General features: G+C 46.6%; 1 pseudogene; it reads right to left on the bottom strand.

Annotated features, from left to right (window-relative positions):
* The window catches only part of LOC110285324, a 22,213-nt pseudogene that overhangs the window by 487 nt on the left and 13,670 nt on the right, over nt 1-8,056 (bottom strand).

The following is an 8,056-nucleotide window of genomic DNA, read 5'->3' as shown; positions in this document are numbered from 1 at the left end:
TTTTTTGGTTTTTTCGAGACAGGGTTTCTCTGTGTAGCTCTGGCTGTCCTGGAACTCACTTTGTAGACCAGACTGACCTCGAACTCAGAAATCTACCTGCCTCTGCCTCCCAAGTGCTGTGATTAAAGGCGTGCGCCACCACCGCCCAGCCTGCCTCGGGTTTTATTAGCTCCCGTTGGCAAAATAAACTCATCAGTATCCTGAACGAGATAGCGTGGCCCCACATTTACATCAGGAGACGGGGGGTTCATACCAGTCAGTGGAACGCTGGCCAAATCAGGGTCCGAGTAACCTGCTCCTCCCGCTCCAGAAGAAGCCAGCTAACCCAATGGTGGATTTGTTACCACTTCCTCTGCCACCCTTTATGAGGTCTCAGCAAACGGAGGTGGGCTTCCCACCACCACCTCAGGCTGGGGTCATGTGCTCCTCGGCCGTGGCAAGACCCTAGTTGTTACTGCCACCTCCACACGCTGACCTTCCGGGTGCCGGTCAAATGTAATTGTTTCTCCTTCCTTATTTTCCCTTTCTTTCTTCCCTCTCTCCTCCCTCCTCCCTCTTCCCTCCTCCCTTCCTCTCTCCCTCTCTCCCTCTCTGTCTCTCTCTTCGTCTCTGTCTGTCTCTGTCTGTCTGTCTGTCTGTCTCTCTCTCTCTCTCACACACACACACACACACACACACACACACACACATACACACACACACACAGTTGCCTAATGACCAGGCAGGTAGTGCAGAAGACTGTGTAAAATAATTTTATCTTGTTTGAGTTTTGGCTGATGTCAGGCTAATCCCTCTAGCCCTCTATTGTAATTTACACGGACAAGCTTTGTCATGGGCAGCTCTCTTACCATGCTTGGCTGCTTCCACTTCTCTTAAGTTTTGAACCTTCTTGGTTCTCTTGGCTGTGCCTTAAGTGGTCTGTTGGAGACACCTCACCAACAGAGAGGGACACTAGTCAGTCTTCTCATTGTTACTCACTTTAACATGGTAATTTTTCTTGTTCATTTATCTACTCTGCATCCATCCATTCATCCACCCACCCATTCAACCATCCATCCATCCATCCACCCCTCCATCCAGCTAACTACCCACCTACCCACACATCCATTGGATATCTATGTGTGAGGCATTGTTCCAGGAACTGAACATTCATTAGTAAACAAACACAACAGGGTCTCTGTATTCATCAAGTTTACCTTAGCCAGTCCCTGAACAGAAACTTAAAATGCCAGATAAGAATAAGATACGAATCTTCTCCTGGTTACCAGGGACTTGAAAACCCTCCTACCTTCTGCCTTAGCTTTTCAGGTCATCATCAAAACTAGCTGTGACTCTACTTCTGCCCTGGAGTCCAAGTTACCCTGAGTCTGAGCTTCCCCAATAGAAAGATTGCTCAGGGGCTTGTGGCTCCTGATAGGACTGCCAGACCCTCTCTAATTGCCTCCCCAATGCTACCTTTGTCTCCTTAACAGACTGAGGCAATAGGATATAGCTTTAGTTTAAATGCGGTCAACGAGTCTCTAGCTAGAATGCTCTTTAAAGGGATCCAAAGGCACAATTCAAACATGAGCTAAAGTTTTGAAGCCGATTCCTGGATAACAGGACCCGGTCCTCAATGCCTCCTAAATCCTGTAGAATAAGAATGTAATGTGAAGACAATAGTTTGTTTGTTGAACCTACATCCTCCAGAGTCTTAGACTCTGTAAGAAGAGCATTAAAACAACAAACATCCCTTACTCTGAGTAGCAGCAGGATTAGAGGGAGAGGCAGAGGGGGAAACACCCAACCCGCTCAAAGAGGGAGGGAAAGGAAGGACAAACCTGGCCAATTCGTAGTCTAAAACTTTAGCAAAAAAACATTCTTCTGGGCTCCTTGCTGCTGTCTGCAGAACAAAAGAGGTCCAAAGACTCCCAGGAACTGATCAAATGGACTCAAAAGGACCGTTAAAGCACCAAGGGCTTTTGTACCCACAGACTGGATGGCAGAGAGGAAGAGGCAGAGGAAGCTGTCACCCTGCCAGGAAGAGCATCACACACCTTAAGAAGCAAGTCTCAGGCTGGGGTGCAGTCTGCTGATGAGTGTTTTCATGGGGTGTGCAAACTCCAGCACCCCACTTCCAAGTGGGTTAAAGCACAAGGTCTAACGACAAGTGGGGATGGAAATGTCATAATGGCACCCGTTGCTTTCTGTGCTAGGTTTTAAAATCAACTCAAACCATTTCCAGGCTAAACTGGCTTTAGAACAATATAGGCAATGTGTACCTTTTCATTTAAAAAGATGTTTAGATATGCATACATGCACAGAAAAAATACATATAAGGATATATGCCCAATTGCTAACAATGAGTAGTTCTGGATTGAGATTAATGAAGTTATAGGAAACAAGTGGGGTGGGAGACAGCTAGAAGGAGAAGTTAAAAGTCGTTGTTGTTGTTTTAATGTATGCACAGCCAGGTGTGGTGGCTTACACCTTTGATCGAAGCCCTCAGAAGGGCAAGGGAAGTGGATCTCAGAGTTTGAGGCCAGCCTGGTCTACAGAGAGAGTTTCAGGACAGCCAGGGCTACACAGAGAAACCCTGTCTCGAAAAACCAAGTCAAAACAAACCAAGCCCAACCCAACCAAAAACCCAAATAAACAAACCCAAAAACCAAAACCCAAAAAACCTTGTTTGGAATGTTTTATGACTCACATCTGTCTGATCTATCTATCTATCTATCTATCTATCTATCTATCTATCTATCTATCTATTCACATACACTCACATGTTTAAGAATGGCAATGGGCCATTTTAATAAAACAATAAACAGCAGAAGCAACGGTGTCCACTAATCTGCATTTTGAAGGAGACATATATGTTGGCGTAGGAAACAAGATCTCTGCTAACATTAGTTTGTTCCTTGGAGAATTGTGGCTACCCAGAGTGACTTCTGGATGTATGTAGATGCCCCAGTGCCATATGAGAGGACTTCTGAGGAGAAATCCTAAGTGTCTGTTAATGGACAGTATCCCCTAGGGGACAATACTGAGGGAAAGAGTAAAACACAGCCCAGCAGAAGGCATGGCTGCCACTAGCCAGCCAGAAGACAGGAGTTTGCTTCCTCAGCAGAACTTGGGGTGTTCTCAGTAATCACATATCAGATTTTTGTTGTATGAATGAACTGAAAAATACAGATATTTTATATCTGCTGTGATTTTAGATACTAAGGAAACATTATATTTGAGACACCGAGTTCAAGATTAGAGACGGTTTGAATTCTCAACTCTGGTTATAGCTTGTATAGTCCTGGGGGAGGCGTCTTAGGCTACCTGACTGGGTATCTTTTAGGGGTCTCTTTCTCTTTCCCCCTTTCTTGCTGCTGTCTTTGGCTTTTTTTTTTTTTAGATTTATTTATTTATTATGTGTAAGTACACTGTAGCTGTCTTCAGACACACCAGAAGAGGGAGTCAGATCTCGTTACAGATGGTTGTGAGCCACCATGTGGTTGCTGGGATTTGAACTCAGGACCTTCGGAAGAGCAGTCAGGTGCTCTTACCTGCTGAGCCATCTCACCAGCCCTGTCTTTGGCTTTTATCCCTGGGTTTTTCGACCTCCCAGGGTTCAGGCTCCACTGCATGCCGTTGACTTCGAATCAGGCCAGAACACCCTTACCCAGCTACGTGCTCTGTCCACCACTTTAATAGCTCAATTGCCCATGCGATCTTTATACTTTATAAAGTCCATCAAAATCGGGACTCACGTGCCTTCCCAAGCTCAAGCTCATGGCTCAGCCCTTTCCCGCTCTGTGTTAGCCGCACCTTTTTACAATTACAAAGGTTTTTTTCTCTCTCACATGCTTTTATGTTCTCTGAATTCTGGCCTTTTAAACACCACTCTCCAGTTCTCTTAGCTAATTCACATCTGACCTCAGATCACAGCTTAGCCATCAGTTCTTCTGAGATGCCTCTCTTGGTCCTCCTTGTCTAGGCTCTGTCCTCGCTCTGCAGCCAACAGCGTGCTTATATTTTTAGAGGATTGCTCACTGCATTGTGGGAATCAAAGACAGGGGCAACACTCTCTTGTTCGTCACAGTATATGTGTAAGACAATCCCTAATGTGGGCCCAGGGGCTAAGAATAGACACCTGATCTATGAATGCACGAGAGGCAATGGTGGCCAAGATGTGGGTACTGGTTCAGATCTTAACACCACTGCTTAGCAGCTGTGTAAACCTTGGCATGTTAAGTTCTTTGTGCTTTGGCTTCCTCATCTGCTAACCTGTGGAAAATGCTTATGTCAGCATCGGGCTAATAAAAGAAACCACATACATATAAGCAACAAAAAGACCCAGCAGATGGTTTTATGTATTTGTGATACACACACATACATACATGGACACAAAATGTGTGTGATCAAAGAAGAGGATATCGGGTTGAGAGTCGGGGTGTGGGGGGCAGGGGAGAAATTGGAGAGAGGACGGGGGGGAAAGTGATATAATTCTATCTTAATTATAACGTGCTAACATTGCAATTAAATAGCCTAATAAATATTCATTACTGTCACCACTGTAATTTTCATCATGCTAAAAATAACCTTCAGTTAGTTCGCAAAGTTCAAGTTTTTGTTGAGTGTGCTGGCTCTCGTCTGTGGTCCCAGTGCTGGGGGCAAGTTTGATGCATGCCCATGACACACGTCTTGTCTTCAGATACAATAGTACTGTGTTTGAGCCTACAGTTTAGGAACCCGTCTCAAAACAATAACAATTAAAAATTTTGATTATAGACCTCTTGCTAAGAATACATATTCCTGTCGCTTTCTCCTCTAGGAAAGTGGTCGGATGCTTTAATGGAGGATTGTTGGGCAAATCAGACAAACAAGCGATTGGATTTTCGGTTAATAATGTTTGAGAGTTCTGTATTTGCGATACATTGGTCTCTGAAAGTAGTATTGTTAAACTAGGTGTGGTGCCATTTGCCAGCATTTGGGAAGGCAGATCACCATGAGTTTGAAGCCAGGCTGGTCTATGTCCTAAGCTCCACCAAGGCCAGGGCTATGTAGGTGAGACCCTATCTAAAAAATAAAATAATATATTTATATTATACATATATAACTTATATATACACACATACATGCTTGTGTGTGTGTGTGTGTGTGTGTGTGTGTGTGTGTATGTGTTTTATTCAGTGCTGTGGCTTCTGAAAGGCTACCCATGTTCCAGTAGATGGTTCTACACCTATGCACACACAGTGGACTTAGTTGTTGAGGGGAGAGCATGAACTTGGGAGGGATTAAGGGACTAGGGGAGAGGAGCTGGAGAGGAAAGAATGGAGAACAGATTTGATTAAAATACTTCATATGAATGTATGAAATACTGTAGGGCAGTGGGCTGCACATAGACAGCCTGGTCTCCAGTTGAGCATAGGTCTTGAACCCTGGGAGACCCGATGGGTGGTGATTTCCACCTACGTGGGACAGGTGTTGCATCATGTCTCCTGGACCCCTGGCTCCTGTCGAAGTTACCACCCCCACAACCCCTCCCCCCAGGGGTGTGTGACTATCAGACAATGTCCCAAGCTCCTGGCATTCTAGCTAGGCATGCTCCTCCCCACAGTTACTTATAGCCCAACCCATTATAAAAGGGACTGCTTGGCCCCTCCTCGCTCCCTTTAAGCTCTCACCTTTCTTACTTTCATCTCTAGCCCTTCTTCTCTCCCCCCACCCCCATGTGGCCATGGCCAACCTCTCTCTTTCTACCTTCTCTCCTTCTCCCTGCCTTTCTACAATAAAGCACTAAAACAATATACTGTCTCTGCTCATCAAGGCCCACCGTGCTTGAATGATGGGATAGGTTTTTGCCTGAAGGCCTTCCTGTGCTCCAGCCATGGACCAGACCAAGGACTCTCGAGAACCATCCAGAGCCCCCCCTTCCCCTGCCCTCTCCTCCCTTTGGCCCCGGGGCTGACTGAGCTGCTCCCAGGACCCCCATCCTGTTCTCAGCTCTTTCACCGGTATCCAACGGTGTCTGGGATGCCTGAGGCTGAGAACCTGGTACCTAGGACTGCCCCTTGTCCACCACCCACCAAGCTGGGGCCACTGGCTTCACACAGCTAGACACCCACCCAGGGCCACGTGGAAAGCATGCGGCAGTCCTTCTGCGTCTGCCTGCCCAGAACACTGGAACTCTGGCGGGACTCGAGTTTTCCCCAAATCCTTGTATATCGCCCCTCCCCCCCCCCCCCCCGCCTGGCGCTCACTGCCCCACAAAACACTCAGTTAAAGTAATATTATATCTCTATGACTTTTCTTTTAAGTGGCAGTTCTTAAGCATTGGCTTGTATGAGTCTCCCCTGCTGGCTAGTAAACTACTTACCAAGCAGTTTCGGCCCCAGGGTGGCTCTGGGATGGGACCTGGGCCTTAGACTTTCATCACACTCCTGGGACTTTTGATGCATATCGAGGTTTGAGGACCTGGGAGATTTTGAAGAGTTGGCTCAAATCAGCAGCTACCATGATAAAACCACACAGCAGCAGTGGCTCATTAGGGAGTTCATGAGAGTTGCCTCCTAGAGAGAATGGTCAGCAGCACACAGCAGTCACTGGGAGACACCTCGGCCGCTGGTCTCCAGGGGCTGCGGTTACCTTCAGGGTGATTGTTTCCACATGACTAACTGGCCTCTTCTTAAATGAGGACAGCCATGGAGAGCCAGCTCCAGGCTTAGCAGGCAAGGGGAAGGGACTCTCACCGAGAGGTGCGATTGGAAGTGCCATTAGGAGTCTTGCCAAAGGTAGCACCATAGGTACCAGAGGGTGCTAAAAGGGCTTCTGGAAGGGCCTAGAATCACCGGTTTCCAGAACCAGCTAGAGCTCAGTTGGCTGCACGCTTGTCTGGCACACACAAAGCCCTGTGTTTGGTCCTCAGTACTACCTAAGCCAGGTGTGGTGATGCATGCAGTTTGTAATCCCAGCACTCAGGAGGTGGAGACAGGAGAAGAGTGATTCAAGGACTTGTTCATCGAGTTTGGGGGCTAGCCTGGGCTAGCTACAGTAAGACCCTCTTTCAAAAACAAAACAAACACATAGAATTAGCTAATGCTAGAGCTGTGCACTGCGCTCTTTGGGGGCTGGAAGTCTCTCTCTCTCTCTCTCTCTCTCTCTCTCTCTCTCTCTTTCTCTCTCTCTCTCTCTCTTGGCCAGCCTCAGCTCTAAGTCTACTCACTGCTGTTAGAGTGATATCCTCATTTCTCTCAGAGCTGACAGGATGGCCTGCAGCGAGGTGGTGCTGACTCCTAAGTAGCCACTCTCATTAGGCACTTCCATGGTTCACTATTCGACAGACTAAGAACCATGGGTGACTAGACAGGACCGAGAGCCCCTCTACTACAGCATAACTTACCTTCTTGCTTCACCTACCTAAATGGGAGAGACCTACTCAGGCAGGAATGTGGTCTTCCATCCCCTGAATTTACAAAGTATGCCAGAGAAATCCTTCTAGAGTTAAGCTGCTTGAATAGGTGAGATCTTCCTGCCTCTGCCTCCAGAGTTCAGGGGTTAAAGACATGTGCCACTATACCTGGCCCTACCATATTCCTCTTTTGATGGTCAATCCCGGGAATATATTAGATTTACCTGAGGAACTTCAAAATAATAATAAAAATTATCATTATTACTATCAACCATAGTATATGAACGATGTGTGTATTTGTGTACATGTATATTTATTTAATAAAAAAAATAAAAACCTGAGATCCTAGAATCCAGGTTCTGACTTAGTGAGCCTGATTTTGCAGTTCTGACAGACAGTAGGTGGTATTATGCGCTGACCTGAGAACACTGTGAACCTATAACTAGATAAAACGCAGTGTGCTCGGGACAGTGCAAACTCATATGCCAAAGTCTAGGTGTGACAGAAACACTAAGCACTGTGTATAACACGGGGTAAAAGGAGAAAGGAGGGGCTGGTGAGATGGCTCAGTGGGTAAGAGCACCTGACTGCTCTTCCGAAGGTCCAGAGTTCAAATCCCAGCAACCACATGGTGGCTCACAACCATCCATAACGAGATCTGGCGCCCTCTTCTGGAAT

Source organism: Mus caroli, chromosome 19 (assembly GCF_900094665.2).
Source record: "Mus caroli chromosome 19, CAROLI_EIJ_v1.1, whole genome shotgun sequence".
NCBI classification, from domain to species: Eukaryota; Metazoa; Chordata; class Mammalia; order Rodentia; family Muridae; genus Mus; species Mus caroli.
This window is presented reverse-complemented; position numbering and strand designations above follow the sequence as displayed.